At 44.3% G+C, this 27176-nt stretch overlaps 1 long non-coding RNA gene across 1 annotated transcript; it reads left to right on the top strand.

Moving 5' to 3' along the window:
* The first annotated feature begins 724 nt into the window (after positions 1–724).
* Positions 725–25926, top strand: LOC142362221 (uncharacterized). The gene is made up of 4 exons (XR_012764833.1): positions 725–812; positions 2015–2086; positions 3327–3454; positions 14837–25926. It is a non-coding gene; the product is annotated as an uncharacterized LOC142362221 (long non-coding RNA).
* Positions 25927–27176: the final 1250 nt, after the last annotated feature.

Below are 27176 nucleotides of genomic sequence, written 5' to 3'. Positions count from 1 at the left end.
TGTTAGTTTGAGTGAATGATCTATTTGAAAATAGAAATACACAAATCATCCTAGACCAAACTGGCCATAAAGTACAGTGCCTTTGGTGCAGAACTGGTTAGTGCGGGGTGCCTCAAAGCGAGAACAGAACTGCCCTATAAAGCATTTTACTTGTTTTATGTAAAGCACAAACAATTTATGGAAATGGCATGTAACTGATTATTCAACGTCCAATTATTTGCATCTAAAATAATTCCTGAAGTTGGAGAAATAAAACACTGAATGACTCCATTTAGGAAATCCTTTTGACTCAAGTGCTTTCCTTGAAACAGCAAATAGCTGGATGACCTCAAGCACATATTTAATTGTGCCTTGTAATAAAATAATGTAATTAGCAATTACTTAGGAACGACGCTTTAAAATACTTAACAGCTACTACAGGCATGCATTTATTCAAGAGGTTTTGTTTTCTTTTGACTTCTTGCAGTATAAACTCGGTTCCCTTCTGAATGTGGCTCATAGGTGAATTCTCCAAATGGTTCCTCAGGGTGTGCAAAGGTGAGCAGTTCTGCTTGACAGCAGATGGCTAATGGCAGTAGGGTGCTCCCTTGCTTAGAGGATAAAACTAAACTTTCAGGAGGGCAGTGTGAGACGCACATTTAGCCAGGCTCAGAGAGTATTGGCCAAGCACACAGGCCAGCACTCTAATCCTTTTTTTCTTCTTTTTTTTCCCCCACCAGGTACTGCCATTGGTAGTGGCTGTTTTGGTGACATCGACCTGTGTATCACTTCACAGTGGTTTACGCTCTGCTGGCAATAGAAACATAGCACAGGTGGGCAGCTCCGTCTTAAAAATGATAAACATGAAGAGAACAGAAGGCTATGTGCGCGCATATTTTTCTTATAATTAATTACATGTTAATTTGAAAGTTTAAAATAAGAAATGGACTGTATAATAGAAGCAACAAAGAGAAGCAGACTAAATTTTTAAAGTGGTACTGAGACAATGATTGCATAAAATTACTGATATATCCTTAAATTTGCTGGCAGTTATTAAATTAGTAAGTTAGCTTACTAGTTGGAATCCAGATTCACAGGATTCTGTTACCTTAGCTAAGGAAAATAGCAACTCCTATTCAAAAGTCCTGATCCATGATGCAGGAATCTCATGCTATTTGTATAGGGACAACAATGTGCTTATATTATTTCTTTGCCAATACCGAAGGGTTCAGTAGTGCCCAAAGTATGTTCTCATCTTTTGCGTGCTGGTGCATTTCTCTCTGCTGTTGCCTGCTATTCAGGGACACCCTATGTCACACTGTACCGGGCACACACATCACATCAGATGAGGCTGCTGAGAAAATGCTATAATCTCTTTAGTGCTGCCTGTTTTGATGTGCTGGGAAGGGCTTAACCAGGGGAGGCATTAGTGCTATCACTAAAGTGTGTTCCTTCAATAGCACTGTCCCGTTTTCATCCCATTCACTCATCCTAGAAGGAAGCAAACCTGACAGCACCAAGCAAGCGTAGAAAGCAGCTCTCTCTTCCCAATGCTAGAGATATATTTTCCTCTGCGTTTACAAGGTCCCCTGATCCCAAATCTCTCTCTTGTTCTGACCATGGGAATAAAGCCTGCCCCTGGGATGACTGAAGGCTTGTTCTAAGACCGTGAAAAGAGTAAACAAGGACTGAGTTTGCACAGTGCGGGGTAAATCAACTGTGCAGAGAGCAGAGCAGGGACAGCAAATTATGTAAGAAAAAGATCTTCGTCCCGGGACAGGCATATTCAGGAAAAGAAATGCTGCACAGCTATCTTATGTTCTGGTTCCAGAGAGGCAATTAGGAGTCCAACCCAGGCACGAACAATTCAATTTCCACTGTCTGTTTTTTATACGGCCATTGGAATGTGTCCTGGGGACCCGATGGAGCCGAGCACACAGTTTGGCTCCAGGATGTCACAGGGGGAGAGACGTGGACAGATATATATCCTGGCACCTGCAACTCCCATTTAGCACGTCTGCTTTACCTTTCACAGATGGAACCCGCTTGGGGACCTCTCCTGGGCCAGGCAGGACCTGCACCGAGTTGGGTAAATTCATTGGCAGAGGTAAGAGTTTCCTTATTTTCGGGCTGGGGGTTTTCCTGGTGACCTGCTGCTGCCAAACACAGTTTGATAAAAGCTTGTGGAGGGGGAAGCATCAAGCTGATGGCCCGATCTAGGTGCTAAAATGTCCCACTCTGTTAAAAAACAGAGCTCAAATCACATGCTGAATTTGAAGAACCAGCGGCGTTGCTGGCTTCCAGTGGACAGCATGTGATGTACATCTTCATGCCCTGCCAAGTGAGGGCCTAGCTTTGTGGTTTAGTTTGCTACATTTTGCACCACCCCTCACCTCCACTTCCCATCCCCTCCCCCCCCTAAAAAAAAATAAACAGGAGAGAAAAAGAAAACTGCCAAACTACAGTGGTTTAAAGGGGTCTGTCACCACAACTCCAAAGTCCCACAGATCAACCTAGTAATTTCTTTTCATCTGGAAGCTCAAGGGACGTTGGTCAATGGGAGAGAGAAACTAGTAGAAAGAATTTGGTGTAAATAGAGTAAATGGGGAAAGGATAATGCCCTAAACATGAAGCAGTATTAAAAACGTCCGGGGAAGTACTGGGTTGTGCACATTACTAGGAATGTACATATTCAAGGTGTATAGTCCTTTTGAAAGGCATACGTCTCAAGGTATAGACATAAATGGTGACGGTAGTTATTCTTCATCTTCAATTCAACATTTAAGAGCTTTGCAGTACTCAATATACCTTGAAGATTGGGTGTGTACACGTGTAGTGTCTGCTAATGTTGACAAGAGAATTACTGCTGTTAAGTTTATCCTGGCTTTAGTATGCTTAGATACTTATGAAGACTTAATGGTAGAACTGTCCCATCCAAACTCCAGGTCATCACTTGGCATGTCAGAGCACATCGGCATGATGATTACAGTACCATTCATGGTCACAGTTTATGTTACTCATTCGGTATATTGGTGCCATCAGCACGCTGCAAAGGTTGATTACATTAAATTATTATTTTCTCTGAGCAGTTTTGTAGTACAGCTGTAAAGCATAAAACCATTTCACCAAGTTTTCTATTCTGGCTAAACTGTGCATGTAAATCTCTGTTCAAGTGTTCCCAAGAGGCTGTTGTAGAGATGCCTACACCCGTATGCCTTCCAGTGATCCATTGGAGCCTCCCCGCTCTTTCTTAGAGGTTTTCTCGAGTAACTTATAAATGTTCGTTTGTTATTTTATTTTTGCTTCCAGTCCCGTTTTTCACCAATCTTCTTCATTTCATGTGGCAGTCCCATCAGATCAGAGAAGTTAAGCATTTCTGAATCACATCGGAATTTGAACGGGAATAAGACAGAAGTGTGCAGGACGCAAGGACCAGGACCCAGCAGTGCCCTGCTCCCTTTCCAGTTTGCACCAGGTCAGCACCTCAGCACGGGGTTAGGATGAGCTGCACAGAGGAGAGCGCTGTCCTGCAGATAAGAAGGTTCACAGCCAGCTGTAATAACTGGGTTCAGAATGGCAAACATTACACAGCACAGAGGTCAAAACTGAATAGGTTGTAGGTACAGTTGCTTCCGTATCTTGTTTCAGCAAGGAGAATCCACAAGACCACAGCCAGCCACATCTAATCCCAGCCTTGTCCTTATATGGGGCTCGGGAAGGTTTTTGGAGAGCAGATACCCTCTGCAGCGCTGCCATTCTGGGCTGCTTCCTCCGTGATAGGTGGGCAAGATCCCAAAGATGTAGATTATTCTTTTTTTTTTTCCCCTGAGTGAAGAGTAAATTTACTGAATCAGGGAAATCACATTAGAATTACACTATAGATGATGTATCCTAGATGGTTAGGTCTTCAGATACGTAGAGGAAAGCTCATGAGTCAGCCCTGCAATTTTTGGTGGAGTAGGTCTATTCTGGCGTGTGGGTGTTCGCAGAACAATTACGTAAGTGTCAGGGTAGCGAGGAACTTTTGACATTTCTGGCAGCTTAATTGAGTTCTTTTCAGTCAAAAATATACTAATTGTTGTTCTCTTGCATTAAACACACATCATTGCCTTAACTGGATTTGGGGGGCATTTTTTTAAGCATCAGTTGTCAGGGGAAAATATGGGAGTGGTTTTATTCTTGAGAAAGCAGGAGATTTTTCACAGTTACAGTGAGACGAACATTTGTGAGAACCATTTTAAATCATACAAGAGGGTGTGAAAGTTGCTGTGCCATATGCCTGGAATTTACTATGGTAAAGCTAATTACTGCCACTGAATGCAAGGCCCCGTCAGCATTTTCATCACCACACCCACCCTCAACATCTTTTCTTTTTTTTTTTGAGTTTCAGTTTGCTAGTTTTTGGTCTAAAGAATGATAATGTAACCTCCAAACTAACCCTTGAAATGCTTTGTGGCCTATATTCAAGGTGAGCAGGTTTGGTACCCCACTGAAGTATGGTGGATTAAATTACAAGGCAACTGCTTTTCTACATGTATTACACCGGCAAAGAAGGAGAACTTGTTTCCCAAGAGCGAGATACCAAAATTGGTCAGACTAGGCCAGTGTCCAAATGGCATTTTCAGAGAAGATTTCTTTCTAAAGATTAAATACAAAAGAAGCAAAAACTCATAGCTTTTTTCTTTCTTATTTGATCCAAGTTGTGCCTTTGGTACCAAAATCCTCCAGTCAAAGTAGTCAATGGATTTTTTTTTTTGTCTGGATAAATACGAAGCCTTTCAAATGATCATGACCTTGATATACTGTCTCTTCTTCTACATGGTGCAATTAATCAACCAGGTCACAACTCAGAATGGTGCTGGGCATCTAGCTGATGTGCTTGCATGATCATCTAGCAAAATAACATTTGTCCATGGGTCTCGGAGATTCAACAAATGGCTGTAGGATATTTTTCACCTAAAAAAGTATATTTTCTGAAGTCAGATAGGGAGAAGGGCTCTTTTATGTGCTCTGTAGATTCAGAGGAAGAACTGAACCTGCCAGCTGTGTGGGTGCTTCTCCACACACAGCACGTCGTCTGTGTTAGCAAGTCCTTACCGCGACTGGAAGTATGTAAGATGAGGACTCTACCAGTGACAGTATGTGGTGAGGAATCACTGGGATAACCTGTGTTCTTTGGGCTCCAACCAATACATTTTTTGGCCAGGATTTTTCCTAATTAGCGAGGACAACTTCAGCCTGGATGTTCTGGCTTAATGATATGTACATTATGCCAGCTCAGACTTTTAGCATAAGGGGGTACATTTTATCACTTGTCTCTGAAAATAGCAGACTCCAAGTTTGAATCTGAAGTCACTGCAATCATCCAACTGCTTCTTCAAAACTTAGAAAATTCTGGAGATCTGCAGTGTGAATCCGTGGCCTTACATCACTCACAGCCTAGTGGACTGAAGGGATTCATTGTTCTGATGTTTGCAGGAGGAATTGCTTAAATCCAGTGAGCAAAAACAAAGGGACTCTCAGTGCCTCATATTTCCTCCCCAGGATTTATGCAAGGCAAATAAAGGAACCAAGTCTTCTGCACTGAGTGCCTGGGATGAGAGCACTCTTCACTCCGGCCCAGTGCTTTCAACTGCCACCCGTGTGGATTCATGTAGTTACTCAGAGAAAACTGGAGGTAAATAAGCATGAGTTCTTGCGTATCAAGAGCTCTCTATGTTCACTGATAAAATTAATCTCTCTTTGATTCAGACACAGACTAATTATTTAAAAACAATTGCTCCCACTCCTTTGAGACTCATTAACAACACACGTGATGCCTCTGCTATGTGAGGTGGGCAAGTACTGTTACAGGTAGGGAAAGGTCACCTACCTGCATCCTTCAGCTTCAGGGCAACTCAGAAACCTACCACAGGATATTTCCTTTGAAGGCTTTTGTTAAAACTGGACTTTTTTTTTTTTTTTCTGAAAACCTACAAAAGTAAATGTATAAATGCTGCATTATGAATTGGTAAAGCTAGGAGATATATTGCTGTGGGAGAACACTGATTACAGTCTGCTAGTTGTCAGATGCACACTTGTCTGACTTTGTTGATTGCTTGATTCAATCACTTTGATGCTATTTATCTCGTCTGAGTAAGATTGTCAGTATTGTCGAGCTAGAGACTGGACTGGAAACAAGTAGAGCAGTAGGTATTCTGGTTTTAGTGGTGAGGCAACTGTAGGTAAATTGACCCAGTTCTCTTCATCAATATGTTCCACAACAAATAGAGACTGTAACATTAAAATAGTAGCAAGAAACAACAGGAAAATCCATAGCCATTAGAATAACGGCAGTCTGTGCTGTGAAAACCATTTTAGGTGTAGTGCCTCACCTCCTTGTGAGTGGGGTTAGAGCAGTTTTTCAAGCTAGGTTAGCTGACACAGTAAGGCAAAAGCAGTGCCTGGAATAGGACCCACGATGTTGCTTGTCTTTTTGCTCTCATAAGCATAGCTCACATTGATTTTGCAACTGATTCCCTGCAAATATATATTGCATAGTACTTTAGAGGGCAGATGAGGCCAAACTTCCAGAGAAATTAACCAAGGGCTTTTTATTCTTAGGGCTTGGAATTGATCAATTGCTCTGATCTTCCATTAAGCTGAATTCAGCACATTGCCTTTAGAAAGAAGGCGAAAATGAACTTCTGACCATAGAGACAGTCGAGACGAGATGGGAAAATCATGCCAGAGGGATCAGATCCAGCAGTGGCAAGGCAAGCTCCACGCAGGGGTTACAAGTAAGGTGAAGGTGACCCCAAAACCTCCCCTGTGCCAACAGCTGCCCTGTGGATCTGTGCAGCTCCTGCACTGTGCCCCTTGTCTCCTTTCCTCCCAAATTCCCATCTGACCTTCATACTCAGGCCTCCAAAAACATGTGAACTGCCTCCATTCACTATGGGTTGAAGAGTTTGCCTGCGAGCAATTCTTGGGCATCTGACTTGTGTCCTACATGCACTGTCGTGAGGCACACTGATGAAAGGGTCATGCGGGCCAGTGAGGACGGAACTGAGCATCTGCTGAGGTTGTTTTTGCCTAAGGCCACGCCTTAGAGCAAGAGCCTGTTTGGGAGCAGCGAGGAGACTTTTTTCTCACTTGGGGTGGGGTTATGAACCTGAGGTCAGGGAGGAAGGAGCAAGACAAAATGGGGCCACTGAACCTGAGGTAACAGCCCTCCATGAAACACGGTCTCTCTATCTGAGAACAGGCTGCCCACCTAGTCTGATCTCTGCCTGAGCTCTTCTTACCAGCATGAGGAGAAAACGCCTTTGCCAACATATTCTTAAAAAAAGACTGTTTTCTTTAGCTCTTCATAATCTGAACAGCAGGCGCATTTGTTGAAACTCAAGGTGTCCATTTTTGTTTCTGCTCCTGGGTGAGAGGGACCTCACACTTCTCCTTTGGCATGGTTTAGTTCACTTTTGGAGGAAGTATAAAATGCTTCTTGAGCAGTAGTAGGGAGGGCTTTTTTCCTCTGACTCCTTTCCTTCCCTCAGGTCCAAAGAAGGGTTTCTAGGAAGAAATTTCATTTATTATTTTAAAAGACATAGCACTTCTAGGAACCTACAGTCAGTACATACCTGGAAGAGAAAAGATGGGTTTATAATTTCAGAGGAATCAAAATGAATTCCCCAAATCTTATATCAAAGATTCCCTCCAACGGTTTTCTTAGCACAGGGTCCATGTTCATCTGAAATTACCCATATGTTTTCATGGCTTTCATAAGAACATGTGGGCTATATTTGCTATGGAGTGGCCCTCGGATCAGGGTGAATTTTACATTCCAAGAATCAACTTGAGCTGAAGCAACCCAAAGTTCAAGTCAGAATTTTTTTTTTTCCCCGCTGTCAGTGACATTTGTGAATGATGGAAAACCATCCATATGGCTAAACAGACTATCTCCACTCTCCCACAAGTAGTGACTTAGAGGATGAAAGTAATATTCATCCTGATCATCTGTTTTGTAACAGGATATTTATCTCAAGCTTTCAAGAACGTCGCTATTATTGAGGGAGGAGGGGAACGGGCAGTAAGACAGGATCTGTAACAGGTTATTGATGCTGGGAAGTGTGTAAGCCGGAGGGAAGGAAACCTGACTGAACCCCACCAGCCCTGCTATTGCCCCAGAAGGGGGGCTGTGGGCCCGTGATAATACAAGGAGGAGGAAGCATTCTCATCATGGTCAGTTAGGAGTCCAAGGGTGCTAAGTGTGGTTTGAAAAATAGTAGGACCCTGAAAGAGGGGATGACAACAACACATCTAAAGTGTGTGAAGAGAGGATTGGTTAGGACAGGGATGAGGGACAAGGTTTTAAATCTGTTTCTACAAGCACATCCTAGAAAGCTAATCCCATTGTGCTGCAGGGAGGCTGGCAGTGGAGGAGGCTGAGTGTCAGCTCTGGGACTCGGGTCCAGTTAAGCAAATGGCACATTTCTGATTGATACTGGCCCAGAGTATGGCTCAGCGTTCATGGCCATCTAAAAATGACCTAATTTAAACTCTGTTTCTGACCTAAGGAGCATGAAAATTTCAAAGCTTTTTGTTTCCAGTCAGGACTTCCAGAGATGGTATTAATAGCTTTGGTGAACTGTAATCCATTGATTTAAAGCACCTGTGCTTCTGAAAGTCAGGATTTTATCAATTTTTTATCACTTACACAGGAAGCACTGCTGGGCTTAATGCTATTTATCCAGCTGGACATATTGACTTTGACTTAGGAGATCAAAGCATTCGGGTTAGGGATTGTGTAACGTCTTCCTATAAGAACTGTCAGGGGTAAATTTACCAAAGCCTGAAACTTTGATTGATGGTCATTTTGCATGAGTGTTCAGCATCAGGAAACACACAACAGACCTTTTCTCTTACTGGAGCTGCAGGCTGTGGCACCTTTAAACACACATATTTTGAAACACGTTTCACCACCTCCTGGAACATAACAGTACATAAAACCCTGGAGGTACACTTGAAAGTGAGCTTTCCCCAGGCTCCAAGGAGGTGACCCAGGACCCTTTAAGATGGAGCTTGCTGTAGTGCAAATTGGGACCCAGTAAGGAAAATAAGCTATTTGTCTTTTTTTTTTCTTTCTTTCTCTTTTGCCATTGTAATAACAGCATTTCCCAATATGTAAGAGGATAGAAAGTGCTAGCTCAGGAGCTCAGAGATTCGGTCCTCTTCTTCAGTGAGTCCTCCTTGCAGCATTGCAGGCAACAGCACAGACTGGCAGATAGAGCAAGACCTTCCTCCGAGGCTAGATAAGACACTTGACTTCTTGTCCCAGCTTATGGAAAGTCATACCACCTTCTGTGAACCGACTTCCCCCATCTACTTACGTGTGAAGGGTACTCAATATGCCTGTTAAACACTTTGGCATCTTACATCAGCGATTATTGAGGGTTTTTTCACCTCCTCTAACTTTTAAAAGGTAGGACTCTGGCCTCCTTCAGTAGGGTGATGAGGAGAGACTCCACTGAGCAGAGCTCAGCAGGGAATTCTAATTTAGGGGCATTAGCTTCCCCCCAACAGAGAATACCTTCTACTACTGGCTAAAAAGGGAGCCATGGAGAGCAATGTCCTGTGTAAAATATCTGCCCCACCCTCAGTGGAATTAAAATGATATTGGGTGCCCTCATCACAGGAGGTGTTGTCAGCATTTGTTAGTTGCCCTTCCTGTAGTAGCAGGGGTCATGTACAAAATTAAAACAGATGAAATATGACAGATGATTGTCTGAGTTTTTCTCTCAACATAAAATTAAAACCCAAGTTATATAGCATTATACTGGCCCTATTACTGTCCATCCATAGGTTTGAAAGCCATGCAGACCTTTGATCTTCTCTGAAAATTATTGTCATTGTACCAGACAGTGTTTCTCTTTCTTTTTTTTGGTTAGGTGCTGAGAGTGCAGGCTATGCCCAAAAGGTGGGCCAGCCCTCGTTTGGCCCATCCCATCTCTGTAGATGTGCCCTGTGGGTCTGTCCCTGGGGCTGAGCATGGCTGTGGGGAGCTGTGCTGGCCAGCACTTACCCAAGACTCGGGTGTCTGCAGCCAGCTTGCCTCTACCCAGAGGAGCGAGGGCTTTTTGAGTGGTGCTAAAGGGGCTTGTCGCTGCTGCCGCCCTTTTGTCTGCTCGTCATGGTCCTTGTCCGGAGCGTGCCACTGCCTGTGCACAGCCGGCCTCTGGTACTGCAGTGTGCAGAGGTCTCCTGTCCTGCAGAAGGGCGGCAGTTTGAAAATGTTCCATGGGCTTTTCCTTTTCTTTTTTTTTTTTGTTTTCTGCAAACAAACAAGCAAAGCTTAAATATTTGGAGTGCGGATTGCATGGCTCAAGGACTCAGGATGATTAAAAGCAGGAGCCATACAGAGACATCCAGAAATGATTGTTTTTAACAAGACAGGAACTTTGTCTGAAAACAGGATGACCTGCTGCAAAAGACGCCAACAAATCCCTGTAGAGCATTAGAAAAAAACAAGCAGGCGCCTGAGTGTGCTTAAAAAAAAAAATACTGCCTGGTAATAAAAAGGGATGTAAGGGTAAACAGGAAAAGAGCACTCCACACTGTGAGCAGCCTGGAGGAGGAGAGGCTGGGAAGAACGCTGATCTGAAAACCTGATATGGAAACTGAAGGGAAAGATTTCTTCATATTCCCCGGGACAAGCCCCCTGTGAAAAGACAGCCTCCGTGCAGCTTTGAGCGGCAGTTGCCTACTAGTTCCCGTGTGCTTTTGTACCAGTAGTATGGAGGCTCTGGGAGAGTAGCAGGGGCTCCGTGGGTTTTGTTGGCTGGCTTCGGTGGCTGTAGTGTCGTTTCAGATTTGCATGAAATATAGGCTTAAGAGATGTTTCTACTGCGTAACTGTATTTCCTCATGATAAAGTTACTGCAGTTCCGCACACCTGTGCTGCAGTTACACTGCAGCACGGCTCACTCTCCCAGTTTTGGTGTGAATCTCGTGACATATGTTGTGTTTTCTGCTAAGCCCTAGCTCATCTGAAACAAGTCTTTCTAACCTTCATGACTAACAAAGAAAATCTTGAAATCATGAAGGCAGCTTACCATAACGCATAAAACAAAAACCCTATTATTGATGTTTTCTGATGGTGACTTTTAAAATCAAATACTATTTTGAGGAATTAGGATATTGATATTAAGGCTTGGTCACATTGACAGCTTCAGCTGCTAAGCAGGTTTTCACTGCAACCTGTGTGCAGTCAGTGAGACACCTGCAGCGATAAATGTGATGGGGTACGTATGCAGCATCAGGCCCATGGACCGCAAACTCCTTTACAGCAGGTTGCTCCGTGATGCTGCTCCAAAGTCAAACACTTGCTCAGAACTGAAATAACAATTTATTGCAGCTTGTGTTTGTATGTGGCCAGAAATGGATTCAGCTGGTTGTAAAATCCACTGACAGTGAAAGATTCATCCTCTCCAAAGGCAGGCGAGTGGCTTGGGTTGGTTTCAGTGGTTTGGCTTCGTGCTGGGGCTTTCAACAGGAGGTTGCTCTTCCCTGGGCGCCAGACAGCTTCTGTGCAGTCAGCTTGCCATGGTGGCCATGCTCCTGTACTTGCTGAAAGAGCACGGCTTTTCTGTTTTGGTGGGTCCTGCAAACAACGCTGTAGTTCAGGCAAACATCTGTGGCCTTACAGGCACTAATGGGAGTTACAAAGAGGCTTTTGGATCGCCTGCCCTGGATGCAGCCCTAAATCCCCAGTGACGCACGCCCAGTGCCCCAGTGCTCCTCCAGCTCACTGCGGGTGTTTCCAAGCTGCGGCCTGGGAGTGCCTCTCTGTCCCTCCATACCAGGCTGCCCTTCAGAGGCTTGAGCCTTTTTGGATGGGGAGAGCAGGGGAGCAGACTTGGAATCACAGAATCATTTACGTTGGAAAAGACCTTTGAGATCATCAAGTCCAACCACAAACATAACACTGCCAAGTCCACCACTAAACCATGTCCCTAAGTGCCATGACCACACGTCTTTTAAATACCTCCAGGTGCCTCAACCGCTCCCCTGGGCAGCCTGTTCCAATGCTTGACAACCCTTTTGGTGAAGTAATTTTTCCTAATATCCAATCTAAACCGCCCCTGGTGCAACTTGGTGCTGTTTCTTCTTGTCCTGTCACTTGTTACTTGGGAGAAGAGACTGCTACCCACCTCACTACAACTGCCTTTCAAGTAGTTGTAGAGAGCAATAAGGTCTCCCCACAGCCTCCTTGTCTCTGGCCTGAACAACCCCAGTTCCCTCAACCATTCTTCACAGGACTTGTTCTCTAGACCCTTCACCAGCTTCGTTGCTCTCCTTTGGACATGCTCCAGCACCTCAATGTCTTTCTTGTGCTGAGGTTCCCAAAAGTGAACACAGTACTTGAGGTGGAGTGAGCTCACACTTGTTTGTGAGCTCTTCAGATAATGGAAAAGACATTAGTCTCCACCCTATTCTGGGTATTGCTTTAAGGCTGACAAAGAATAACTTCTTCTCAGCCAGGAGGAGGACGGGCACTGTGGGCGCAGGGCTGCTCTGACGCCGGGCATCTCAGACACAGCTACCCCTGCACAGCTTTTTGGCCCCTGCACCTGAAGCAAATTGCTTCCTGCTGAGGAGCCGTTTGTCTTCAATTTAGGATCAGTTCACCTGCACCTTTCAGTTTTGCACGCCTTTTCTCAGGTAGCCCAGTCCCTTGGGCACGGCTTTTTATTAATTCACTTTTTTACTGCATAACAGACACATTTGTTTTTTTCTTTGCTTTAGTCTAAATGACAGGTGATTTGCCACTATTAACGTATGTGACTGCCTATGGATCAAATACTTCTTCATGGCCTGCAGCGTCCTTCAGCACTGCACTATTCAAGATTAAGATTATATAGTAGACACTATGATCAGAGAAATTTCCAATTTCTGAGATATGAATTAAAACTGAATTAATTTTTATCTCATCAAGATAGAAATACCAGCTGCTTAGTCCACCAGTTACCTAATTCTCTGATCCTCACACTCATCTTCACCAGGACATAAATGGCTATAGCAGCACATTTTGGTTTGCCTCTATAACTTCCAAACTCACTATGAACACAGAACACAAGACCTACTTGCAGGGTCTGTGAAAGGCTCTTGAGATTTTTATTCTTACAAGATGCTCTTGTCCTCCTCGGACAAGCAAAGACATGATATAATTTACAATGGTCCAAGAAAAATTAATTTAAGTAGACATGTCAAAGCGGTGACAGCTTGATTTAAAAAAGATTGTAAAATAAGTGTGCAAGATACTTAAATACATCATTTGGGGGGGGGGAAATTCCTTCTCCATAAGGAAAAGATGCTTTAAACTGTGCCTTAAAATGAGTACAAATCAGGTGAGATGTCCCAAGTCCCAAATACACCAGCTGTCAAAGGAGCTCAGCAGAAGCAGCATCACTGCAGATGTAGCAAGGCAAAAATAATTTCATTTATGTTAAAAATGCTGAGTTCAGGGCAGTTACTTAGATTTCTCCAAATATTTTATTTTTTCCATAGCTCTGTCTTGAGTAAGAGGTAGTGGCTTCTTTTTGTTGCTTTGTATTTGAATGGTGGATATTATGAGCCTTTTTTTTGCATTTGCATTTGCATCTGGAGACAGTTTAACTCTTGCAAATGAAATGTTCACCTCAGCTTCTTGGAAGGGAGTCGTGGAGGACTAATGCTGTTAGAGCAGGATAACTTTTAGGCCATTCACTCTGTAATGGGATATGAAGTAATTGGCTATTTTGCTGCTGCCCAGTGGGGTCTCAGCTTGGCCCAGTGTTGCTCCCTCAGTGGCTGCCATGCCTGTGTCCCGCCAGCGCCCAGAAGCACAGACCTTCTTCACTGGCCAAAAAGGCGATTTAACCAGCCATTTTGCTGCAAAAAGCTCACTGTTTTGGGCAGTGAAAACACAGCCTCTTCACAACACTGCCCTCTCTCCAGGGCGATGCTGCTATTTGCAAGGGCTGACCAGGCAGCACGAAGACTGTGCTGGGCACGGGGTGGTGCAGCCCAATGCTGGCGTCCCCAGCATGGGACAGTCGTGGCCACCGCCACCCCCTGAGCTGGCTGCAGGGAGATGGATCCTGGAGGGAAGACAGAGGGGAAGAGAGCAAAGGGGAGGCAGGCTGTGATCAAGGTTTGGGGAAAAGGGGCTACTTCAGCAACAGGCCAAGGCTGGTGGGGACCTCTGGAGACCATCCAGCCCAAGCGCACTGCTCAGAGCAGGGTCAGCCAGAGCAGGTTGCCCAGGGCCAGGTTCTGCACCTCTAGCTGTCAGTGGTGCAGAAGCAAGCCTGAAGTTTGAAACCTTAAAGTCAGAAGTTTGGCATAGCACAGCTTATCCCGAACTCATGCTAAGAGGTTCTGAGCTATGAGGGATGATGCTCTGACAAGATCATTTGAATGAAGCTCTTTTTCTTTGTATTCCAACTAGTCACAGATTATTTTTTCTTCTCACTCCAGATATTATTTTGCATTATCCTTGCCATATGGAAGAAAGGAATGATGCTGTTCAGATCTGTTGCCATAAAAACATGAAATGTTGTTTGTGTGATCTTCAGAGTAGATTAGAACTGGGAATTTCCACTTTGGGGGGATTTTTGGCATGTTGAAGTTCATTTTCTTTTCAGTCTAGACAAGCTACAGTAGTGTCAATTTTTCTTACAAATTAGAAATCCCATCACAAATGGATTTGTAAAATATGTAAATGTTTTATTAAACTTTATAAACAGTGTTTCAAAGCAAGATGTTTGTTGATAACTTCCTTTTATTATTTTATATAATTTGATTTTTAAATGTCATATTTGATTTTTCTGGCCATCTAGATACTCAAAATATTCCGTGAAGAAGGACATTGGCATTGCTGCTTCCTCTGAAGTCCTCATTGATTTCTGGGAACAGGGCATGTCAAAAACATGAGTGCTTTCAGCAAGCTCAATGTTGAAACATGCTATTTAGCACAAAGAGTTAAAAAAGAAGTACTGTGAAGATGGGAGCCGTGGGTAAGCATCTTGGCAGTGATACGTGTCATCCATGACCAGTTATACCTGAGTTGTGAGGCATGATGATGGAGCAGCCAGTGCAAGGGTTACTATGGTAAGTGTCTGATTTCCTGACATTATAAAACGACATATGGATTTCCTTTAAAGGAGCTTGGCTACTCCCAGTGATGGAAATAATGCAGACAACACAGTTACAACTGCTCCTAATTCTCACGGAGGGTTTAGATTACCTTTCTGGCACTCTGGTTTCTGAAGAGACGTGCTGGCTGTGGTGGCAGCAAGCCAGCGCTCCCCAGTCAGGTTCTCCGCTCCAGCTAATAAATCCCCTGGGAGCTGGGCTGGTAGCACAGAGTGTGGTGCACTGGCACTTCAGGGGCCTGAAGAAGAGCCGGACCCAGTGCAGCGTTCATGCTCCGACAGAGCCATGCTGGAGACAGCCTGGGTCTCTCTGCCCCACGTCCCAGCCACTTTTCCACCAGCTCTGCGTAGAGCTGATGGGTTTGGGCTTAGCCCCGTGGGGACGCAGCCATCTTATTTTTTGCCTCATCTGGCTCTGGAAGCAGGACAGCCATGTCTATGTGGTGCTTCCCCCGAGCCAGGAATCCTGGCTGATTTGAGCCATCGTCCCAATGGCACTGTTTGTCCCCCAGACAGCTCAGCAGCCCAGACAGTGGGATAAAAACATACTCGGGGAGACCAGCTGGCATCATTATACTGCTGCAAGAATTAGAGAAGTTTGTTACTCTTCCAAGGGCCCTTACAATATGGGGAGATTGGACTTTGCGTCAGAGTTTACATGCTGTGACCTGGACTGTGCCAGCCCAGTCCCACCTGGGGATGCCTTCTCACCTCTTCCCATCTTCATTTCTTAATCAGACATACACAATGCAATGCTGAAAGGTGCAAAGCAAAATGTAAAATGATTTATTAGGGTACATTATACCAGTGCTCAAAAACAACGTAGCAAAAAGAAAAACAACAACCAACCTCAAACTGTATCCACACGTATTTTGGATAAGCGTTTGCAGTAGCACAGAAACAGTTTCTGAGGCATTTGACATACAAAGTGCACCTTCTGGCCTTCGCTGGTATGAAATTCAGAACATTTTCAGAGTTTCTTGGCAGTGCAGACGGGAAGTTACTGCTGACTAGACGAAGTGATGCCACAGGTGTGAAGTGATAGATGAGGAGACAACAACAGCTCAGAGAGATGCGTCTCCACTGCAGCACAGGGGCAGACGTATCTTCTTCAGCACAAAATTGCTTGTAAATTGTTATTGTCCAGTGTCACCACTGAGTGAAATCAAGCCAAACCGATTACTAATACAGAGTATCCAGTCTTTTTCCCATGGTCTGAATTTATACATCATAGGTCCAGGTTAAATCATACATATTAGGAACGAACATAGAATAGCTACAGAGCTCAGAAGTGCAGATGACTGGGGAATCATACGTTAATGAGATAAAAATTGTATTTTTCCTCTCAAATGCAAAGGGACTATGTAAAGTGGAGAATTTTCCTTGAGGGAAACACCATTTTGGACGGATTTTTTCCATTGTTGTTCAGCATCATTCCAGCCCAGCCAAATAATCCAAGCTACCGGGAACAAGGCAGTATCACCTGTGAGTGACACAAGAGCAGCTGGGGAAGGGGAGGAAGACTGTCAGCGATGAGTTGCTGGGGTAGATACCTGGGGCTTCGGCAGGGTGTTAACTCCTGAAGAAAAACAAGCAGACTCCAGTTGGAGTCACGAGCAGCTGCATGGGCGACAGGAGTGGATTCTCTTTCCTGAAAATGATCCTGTGGTAAAAGATGACCTATAAGGAGAAAAGAAATATAAGGGACGAGAGGAGAAAATGCTTAGTAAGTGATAGAAAATGCCAGGCCTGCTCATGGTCCACTGAGTCCCTTGCCAAGCAGCTATGTCCTGCAGCTGACGGATAATCCTGGGCAGGGAACAGCCAGCCAGGGAAGGCAGTTCATGTGTGGTGTGTATACGAGACAGTACTTCATCTCCAGGCCTCGGTGGAGGAAAGGGAGCAGAGGTTAACACCCTGATGGGTAGTAGCAGGCATAGATGTGATGTTCTTTCATCATGCTTGTTTATGGTGTGGCAGCTGGGCTGAACACGCTCATTTATATTGCACTGCACGGTGTGTGAGTGTTCAGCAGACAGAGGCAGGTCTCTGAAAACAAGGTATTAATAAAGGCTGCAGATCAAGAGCACAGTGAACTAAACCTTTAATGTTGCACTGCAGGGCAGTAGCTCCCACACTAAAGCAAAGAAGGGGTTTGAACATGTGGGCTGCTGGCTTCATGCACCCCGGCAAGTACCACCACACCGATGTTTATAAACCATCCTAGAGGGTGTCTGGGAATAGCACAGGGGCTCAGCAAGGGCAGACTAGTTCTCCAACAACACACTGCAGCTGAATTTGGCGTGTGAGGTAACTGAACTGGCCTTGGGCCATCCAGCAGCCATCTGAACCTGGCCAGTTGTACTGGTCTAAACACCTCTGTAGACCTAACTTGAGCAAAGTACTCCATTGCGGCTATCACAGCCTGGGCAGACTTTGCTGGCGGGACTTTCATTCTTTTAAGAAAGTAGAATTAAAATGAGCTGGACCAGCAGGGCAAGAAAGGAGGAGACATTTCAGACTTCTCTGTAAAGTATCCAAATTATAGTAAAGCGCCTGAAAATGTGCTTCCTGAGAGAGTGTCAAACTGTTGTACATGTAAATGCTATGAAATGATAGGGAGCTGAAGAAAAAAAAGATCATTGACTTTGCAGATGAATGACCAAAGTGCCAACACGACAAAACGAGCTCTCGGTTTGCCAAAACTGTGTTTGTTAAGCTTTCGAGCACTGAGCAACAGGAATGTAAAACCTCTTTCAGTCTGGTGGCAAGAGGCAGCTGAGGAGGAAGGGTACTTGTCTGAACTGAAAGTTGACTTTTGCTAGACTGGTGTTCCTGGCAGGTTACACCTGCTTCCCACCCTGTGCCTTGCTGCCACTCTGTCTAGAGCAACGTGCTCCTAACAATAGCTGGTGGCTGGAAGGTACAGCGTGTGCTGCACTGCTCATTTCCCCTTCCTCCCAGCCTGATTGTTATTGCAGCGGTCGGGAGAAAGGAGGGCTCTTTAACACCATTAAGCTGTGAGAAACCGTGGCTGTGACAGTGAGGGTCTGACTTCACACGATATGAAGTTGAAGAAAAATGTTCAAAGAGAGAAGATGCCTTCCTGTAAGTACTTTGTACTGTAAAGCGTATGTACATACACAAACACTCACATGCACACGCATCCGGGAGGAGGTGTGTGTGTCCATGGGGGGAAATCCTGCCTGCACCAAAGTCAACGACAAAAATTCCCACTGACCTTGGCAGGGCAGGGCTTTCGCAACTGTGTTTGTGTGTGGTGGGACATTGTGCAAGCATCCAGACGCACTGTGAGAGCATTGGCTCACTACAGGGCTGGGGGATGGCAGCCTGAGCCGCCCTAGCACTGCACTGAAATACATCTGAGGAGTGAAGGCTCGTCCTCAAGCCAAGCCCCCCACCCCAGCAGTGGTACGTTGCCATGTTGTCATGTCTTTCTGCGTCACGTCCAAGCTGGAGGAGCTTTGTCTGCCTGCGAGCCATGAGAGCATTCCCAGGCAGTGGTCTTGCCTGCCTCGAGGGACTGGCAGGGGTCTTTGGCTGCTTGTTTGGTTTTGGCTTGAGGACTCTTTTTGGTTTATTTGCTTCCTTTTTTTTGTCCTTTTACCATTTGTTTGGAATAGTCTAAAAATTGGTGAACTGCCTTCATTTACTCTGCTCCCAAAATAGGTAGGATAGTTTTTGAGGGTTAATTAGAAGGGCCAACAGGCCCCTGGATAACCCTAATCATACATTCACTTATTTCATCCAGCTTATTTTACCCTTGGCTCTGCCTTTGGTGAGGCAGAAGTTCTAGAAACCTACTTCTACAACTGACTTCAGTGGTTACTGTCTTGAAAACTACTATTTTAAGGTTGATTATAATGCTGTTCCAGTGATTTTTTTCAACTGTTTGGAATTTATGCAGCTCTAAGCATCTTTCAGTGATAATATATATAGAAATTTAAGATCCTTGCATAATGATGTAAATCTTGGTTTCCTTAGGTACCTTTTGGAGAGCCATTAAAAGTAATTTAGGGGCCCAAGGTTTAAAGGCCTGCTCTAGTATGTTTAGCTATAATGTGCCAAAATGCAAGTGGCTATTTTCACATCAATCCCTGCACACAGTGGGCCAGCTACCTGATTTTATTAACATAAAATATGTATTGTATTTATGGATTCCTCCTATTCATAACTATCATCTTGTAATAGCTGGAATCTCGTTTTTTCTGTCCTTTGCTGGCGCTGCAAGCATCACAAAGCAGCATCACCACTTGTGACAGGCACTTACCTGCCACCTTCATCCTGACCGCACACCTCCCAGCCGGCACTCCTCTGTGGGGCACAGAATTAGGTGACTCCCAAAATCAGAGCGGTGATTCCTGCAGGAAAGCACTACATATTCACAACTGGGACCAGATTCGGGGCAGTATGCCAAGTTCTTTTGAGAATTTGGTCGTAATTGTAATTACCACAGCTGATGGCTGCCCACTTCTGAAAATCTGCTGCAGTGTTATGGGTACTGAACATTGGGAAAATCTGGTGATAAAGACCAGCCCGTCAGTGGAGTGCTGTCTCAGTTCAAGGCTGACATGAAGGACAGCAGAACAGGGGCCAGAGTTGGTAGTAAAAGAAAGCAGAAATGCGTTTAGACAGTGCTGGTTCAAGATTACAAATACCTGGCAAATCCAAACCAAAACAGGAGGATTACTAACAAATGTCGAGCATACCTGTTTCCGCGTAACAAGGATAAAACGCTAATTCACTTGCAGAACAAACGGTCTGAATTACCTTTCCAAAAGACTAGGATGTCCTCAGCTCCTGCAGAAGAGCTCTGAACTAAGAGCCTGAATCCAGAGCCTTCCAGTTGCTCTGAGCAAATGCATCCTCACTTCCATGCAGAGCCGTGGCCCCTTGGCCATGCTCCATGTTTCACTGGAAGAGCTGGTAACACTGCAAGCTGCTGAAGAAGAAAAAATGCTGGACTGCTTTGGAGCTCTGACATCTGAGTGAGAGAAATTCACTGCAATTTAATGAATTTTTATTTCAGTCATTTTAAAGATGTGTATGAACTACTTTCAGAATGTTATTATCATCTGTAATTTTTTTTTTTCAGTGAATTTTTACACTGAATAGTTACATATTCTCTACTTTCTCACTTTGGCACACCTTGTACGTGGAAACCTGTACGGGACAACACATAAATGATTGTGGCAACCACTCTATAAAGACGTAAAGTGCAGTCATTGCCACAGTACCTAAAAACAAATTCTATAAAATTTACCTTCAAAAGGGGATCTCAGCTGCCCCTGAACGTATCTGGATGACCCCTACATGTGCTAGCAATATGCTACAATGACATACATGTGTTCCCACACGGCCTACCCCTGCACTGACAGCACAGGTTTCTTTGTTCAGAATCACATTATGCATATGTTTGTTATTCATGTTTCTGCTTCCGTAACTTTCCTTTGATGTAATTTTAATACAACTTTTTTCATCCTTATTTGAAACAGAAACTCTGGGACAAAAAGAGCATCAAATACAGGATATACTGAATATCATTAGGCAATGTTTTATACTTTTTTCTGCAAGTCTAAGCCATAATAAAAAATGCATATTTCTCAGAAGAAAAATAAAACTCTCACTTTTCATTCAGGAGCTACAGACTCAGAGTTAGGGTCAGGCTGGGATGCTACAGCACTGAGCTGACCAAAGTCTACCGCAGAGGGTTTTTGTCAGGGGAGGCAGAAGGAGATTCAGATTGGTTTCAACTCTGCTAGAGACATTTTATTTTAAGTGGGCATTAGCTTCTAAATCCCCTGCGAGTCCTATACTCTGTCAGATAAAGTTTTGAAAAATGAATGGAAAGACGCTTATGTGAAGGCTGGGAAAGATGCTTAATCTTAAGCTTTACATTCCTCTTTAAAGGTTTCTGAGCCACGCCTTCACCTGTTATTATTAGCTTGCACAGTGTATGAAGATAACACTACTCTGCGTTTAACCTTTAGACAAAATTCCTGTGATTACTGGCCCTGGTTCCCAAAGCGACTGTGAGAAACGAACAGGGCAGATGGGAGCAGGCTTTCCCAGTGGATGCTAAAGAACATTTCTGTAATGATTTAAAGCCATGTTAAACAATAGCTTGTTCACATTCAAATGCAGAGCATCCCAAGATGCTGCGTGAGGCAGGGGAGAGAGCTGAAATTGCTTTTGCAGAGATGCTAGGCATAATTAAAGGCTTATGTCTGAATCTTACAGCTAACAAACTGCTGTACAACAGGGGAAACAGCTCCCTAAGTAGCTTTTTACAAAACGCTAAATATACTATCATAACAATAAAACCTAACTATCCAGCTGCCAGTGAATTATGTGCATGTGGTACTGTGGACATCACGTCCCCTCTCTCCCCCTGAATCCATCCCTTTCTGCTGCTGGAAAATAGCAAAGGTCCTCCCAGGAGCAGCTGAAAAGTTTAATCAAGTAAGTCGGAGCTGCTTAATCTGCTTTTGCAATCTGGCTGCACTTTTTCTGAAAATCATGATTGTTCCTTTGGCAAAGTTCAGGGCGAAGTGAGAGCTGTTAGCGTGGCCCAAAGAGGTGGGGGGAGAAAAAAGCTGCTTGCTGTCTCCCCTTGTGACATGACAAAGAAAGGCAAATGTGTGAAGGTATTAGAGCCTGACTGCAGAGCAGGAAGAGGAAAACAAATGGCACCACACCATATGCCCATAATCCCAATTAAAATGCATTCAAATTCATTTCTCTTCTCTTCGGCTTCCCTTTTCCACACCAGTGAACAAGCATGTTTGACAACAGAGTGTGGGAATTTCTAGTTCACTGAGCAGGTTTCCTTTCTATTTGCCCCTGCATCTACCTGATGCTGCTGCTCCAAACCCTCGCCGTACACTCCAATGCAATCCCCTCTCCCCTCACTGTACAGCCAGGCGTTGCGCACTGTGCTGGGGACTCCAGCAAAAAGGAAACTGGGAAGCAGCATACACATCTTGAGGTAAAGCCTTCTCAGTGGCAGTGCTGGGTTTTGTAGGAAATCAAACCTTTTAGGTTCCCTGTTGATGCTGTGCTTATTTCGCCGCCTTTCCCAGGCATGGAGCTTCCCTTGCTCAAGGGAAACACACGGAGAAGCATCTAGCAGGTGAGCGGGACCTCCTGGCTTCAAGAGGCATCGAGCAAAGAGGCACAGCAGCCAAGGAGATACATACTCAGTGCCACCAGCAAGAAGGGGGCAGGGGAAAAGTGCCGCAGGGTGCTTAGGAGGCTGGAAAATGACTTGGAGTCAGTGAGTTCTTGAACCCATGAGAGGAAGGCAGCACAGACTCTTCATTAGAGGCTGAACGAATCGAGAGAGGGAGAGGATGTTAGTGTGGCAAATCAATCTGCAAGCAGCAAAATTATTTTAAAAAATGCAAAAGGATGCACTCACCATTATAAAATCGAATAGGAAGAGCAACAAATAAACATGGTCCACAGTTCATAAAACCATGGTTAGATAGATAGCAGAACCCTTTTCTCAGGCAGGATAGCAGGCAACCTCATCTGCAGCTTTTCACATTTATACTTTTCACAGTTCTAATGCAGAACTAATTATTTCTCTCTTAAGGCCTTTGCCTCTCCTCTTCGTCTTCCTATTGACACAAAGCAATTAACTGGACCTATAACCACAGCATTGCTTTTCACTATTTGCCTCTTGCTTCAAACTCTGTTACTTTCTCCCTTGCAGCATCTCTCAGATCTCAACCAAGAATTCAAAACACTTGCTTCTAACTTTGCAGTCTCCAGGTTTTGGGTTTTACATCCCTCTCCTTGCCAGCCTTTCCACATCTCCATCCCACTGCTTCCTACAGAGAGTACAGCTGCCAGGTTGATGATACAGATGCGGAGATAAAATTCAATTCTCAAGAGCTGCCTTATTAAAATGATTTTAACACACAGTTCCAGGTAGTTTTTTCTGCATGTATTTTCTTTTTGTTTTTGTGTTCACCACATCGACCATTGCCTCTTAAGCAGGTGAAACTAGCCTGAACTGAGCTAGTGTCCATCCTAATGTATCTACTATTTATCTGGCCTGGGTCATTCTTTCCGATGGCTTTCAGTGAACTGCCTGCCTGTGTCCTCGGAAGAAATGTCTCCTACACCAGTTCACTCCTATCAGCTGTCCATACACTTTCTGATGTCAGAGGGTCTCCAGAAAAGGTCCAAAGGTGGAGGGGGTGTGTGTGTGTGTGACATACCTCGTTATTTGAAAAACCTGGAAATTTCTAGAAAATTTCATCCTGAAAAGGATACTTAGCATGCAAAATTTCATTCACATGTTGGGAAATTTGTGGGAATGGCCTCTTACGAAAAGAAACATAGGAAATGAGGGCTATTTGCACACTGCTTTCCTAGCCAGGGCTCCCATATGAGCTAAGTGATTCTGTATGTCAAGCCATAGTGGTGCTGTATGAAGTGTAGTATTTACTTAAAATACTCTCGCAGACAATGTACTGATTCAAACTTGATCCCATGGCTGCTGCAAACAATGTCATTATTATACAGCTCGTTATCCCACGACAGCTGGCAGAAATGAGCTTGGTAATTCACACATAACTTTGAAAATACACCTGCCCTTCTACCTGTGTTACCCATCATGACTTCTGAATGGCCCACTTGGACAGGCAGCTACCAAACAATACTAGTACCAATGCTTCAGGCCCATCGGAAGAAACAAGTGAACAGCACAAAGGAGATTCCTCCTGGCGTACACTGAGGTTATGCCTGTGGTCATTTTTTGCTGTGGGACTGGGGAGATCACGGTGCCTCTGTCGTGTGAGGTAACCCACAAGAGAAATCTGCAAGGAGGCACAACATTTTGAGGTTGCCTTGCACTATTCAGGGCTTGGCAGACCCATTGTTTATACAACACTTAATATCGAACTGATGCTTTTGGGAAACTCCACCCGTGAGTGATCCAGAAAACTTCCTGATATGCCCAACAAGACTTCAGCCAAGTGCTCTAACAGTAGGCTGCAAAATATTATTTCAGAGGAAAAGGATAGGAGAGAAGAGAGGGTGGTAACACAGAGAGGAAGAGATAAGCAAAAAACTGATGGGCTACAGTAGGACAGACAATATAGGCAGGAAAAAGTATTAATGAAGAAGAAGGCAGAGATTGTGGTTACATTTGGGAAGACCGTTCAACCCAATTAGCAGAGGCTATACTTAAGCAGGATGAGGTGCACGTTTGTCCTCTCCCTATCTTTCTCTCTGCTTGCATTCCGCTTCTGCTGGTGTTGCCTCTTCCACTCACACTCCTAAAACTTAAAGCCTCTTCTCCTTGGAGGTTTCAGTGTCTGGCGGGGCTTACCGCACCACCTGGAAAATTACACCGGGGCGCATCCCTTTCTTTCCCTGTTCTTTCTATAGCCCCTGGCAGTGCTGTGACAGCAATATAGTCTGATGCCGTTGGCTGCACTAGCCTCTTGGACAACCCACTTTCAGATGTAATGGGTTTCCTGATTGAGAAAATATTATTAAAACTGAGAGGTCTGAAAAAAATGGAGAAAGATTCTCTAATACTTGAAGAGAATATGAAAATGATGGATCATTTCCATCCATATCCAGCTGGATCCTGCTGTTTGGTAACACCAAGACCAAATTAACTCAACTTTGAATCACCAGGTCTTCTCAATGATGGCTGAATGCTTCTTCTCAGTCAGATGCTTTTCAAGGTCAAGTTAACCCAAGTACACAGATACAGTTAACATTCTGATGAAACTCATGGTCTGAAGGAAAAAAACATACAAGACATTGATAGAAGATGAGAGTCCAGAGTACAAAGGCAGATGAAGTTGACTGCCTACAGTGTGAGCCCTGAAGTGAAAAAGAAGTTATCTGCCTTCCCCAGCTTACTTCACCTGTTGAGCCCCAGGATGCTAAGCATGTGCCTGCGAAAGGTCCTGCCCTCAGATAACCCCACAATAAAGAGAAGAAATGAAACAACTGGCACCCCCCAGGTGATTCAGACTGAAGCGCAGAGAAAGATCCCTGTCTCCAAATGAAGGTGGAGCAGATAAACCAGGGAGCAGCAGCCAAAGCAGGTGGCTTTCTAGAGCACATCTCTGTGCTTAACCTCCCAAGAAATCACCTCACGTCCACAATTCCAGCAGCTACGAGTGCCCAGAAGACACTAGAGAAGTTAATGCAGCCTCTGTACCAGAAACTGGTCTGGGAGAATCGAGTGAAGGAGACAGCGCTGGAGGGCACTGCTACTTCAGAGAAACCGCAATGCAATTAGGCATTTTAGAAAATAGAGAGAAAAAGACAATATTGTCACCAGGAGGTCTCCTGAAAATGCTCAGAAGTGAAACTCGATGTGGTATGAAAAATCTTTCACTTCCAGGGCAGTTTAACTTGAGCAGCTTCTCTGGAAGGGAGGAAAGCTGCTCTGGGTCTCCCATGTAACAAACCAAGAGACTGGGCAGTGCGATGCCTGATTCTGAACAACCAGAAGTCTAAGCCAGGCAGAGCCAATGTGTATTTCTCCCAAGGCCTTTTCCCTCTAATTAAAAAAAAAAAAAGAAATCAAGAAAAGAAGCCAGGAAGAATCACAGGTTCAGTCCAGAGCTGTCGCACAGCCGTGGAGCCTGGAGAGCTGCCAGAAGAGCTGGCAGGAAATCAGGCGGGCTTGTGATGGAAACCTGCCTGTGTGTCATCGGAAGTTCATCCAAACAGAGACGCTTCGGTGAAACATTTTGCTTACGACAAATCGGCAATCTCTGACAAAAACCTGTGCTGTTGGAAACCTCCCAGACAGTGTGTCTTATGGCATAATCATTCCTTAAATAAAAAAAAAAAAAAGAAGAAAGAAACTGGGTGTGTCATAACTAACATTAATGGGCTACATTATATATAGTTTCATAAGTGTCTCCTTACATGGGCAAATATTAAAAATGAGACCTCGGGGTTTTCAATGTAGTTTTGTTTTCACAATGAACGCTGAAGGCTCAGCTTTGCTACCCTACAACATACACAAATGTAAAAGTAATGGTGAAATGCTGGGTGAGGATAGAGTGATTTTATTGTATCCATCATTTTTTCACTCTGAATAGCATTTTTCAAATTAATATTTGAAAAGTATTTTTGTATTCCTCCCTGTTCTTCCCAAATGCATGACACATAAAAATACTGATAATTCCCTCCCAATACTCATATGATGTAATGAGGGCATAACTCATTCACTTTGAAATTACTAGCTTGATCATTTAGAGCAAAGAGAGAAATGTGGAAAACACATACATAACTTGGAATAGCTGAAAGCATTTTTCTTTTAAAAGAAAAAAAGGCAAAACGAGGGATATTTCCTCTTTCACGGTTTTGAATGACTACTGGAAACCTCTCTCATTCTTGCATCTCTTCCAAAGGAGTACCCAAAAGGCCACAGGATAAGGTCTGCATACAAACTGAGGACTTAGTCCTGCATACTCTTCATTTACCTGAGCTCCAGAGCCAGAAGTGGGAGGCTCTAATTCAGAAAGCTGTGAAATAAATATCAAAGTACCCATTTAAACCAACCAGAAGCTCAAGTCACAATGGCTATATTTGTTTTCCATGTACCTTTGAAAGAAAGCAGTGATCAGCTGCTATTTTCATTTAATTTCTTTGGCCCCCCCCAAGTTATGTGAATATAGTGCACAAGATTAAGACATTTTCAGCATGTAACTTCAATCATGTGAGAAGTCCCACTGATTCCAGCCAGCGACTTCCTATTGAGTCAGCAAAGTACTTATGCCTGCGTGTGATTTTGGGATGACTAATCTCCCTGGCTGCGTCTGCGCCAGCGGGTAGGTACATTGGGCAGGATGTTCTGCGGCCCCGGCCCCCGGCATACGCCCCGACTGCATCCTGGCTCTGGGCTGGGACACGACCAGCATGACCACGAGCTCCTGCACACTGTGCTTTCGTTTGGAAAGAAACCCCTATGCGCGGAGCTGGCAAGAAGTGCCGTATACTTCGTGAGAGTCCGCAG

This window comes from Opisthocomus hoazin, chromosome 8 (assembly GCF_030867145.1).
Source record: "Opisthocomus hoazin isolate bOpiHoa1 chromosome 8, bOpiHoa1.hap1, whole genome shotgun sequence".
Classification (NCBI taxonomy): domain Eukaryota; kingdom Metazoa; phylum Chordata; class Aves; order Opisthocomiformes; family Opisthocomidae; genus Opisthocomus; species Opisthocomus hoazin.
This window is presented reverse-complemented; position numbering and strand designations above follow the sequence as displayed.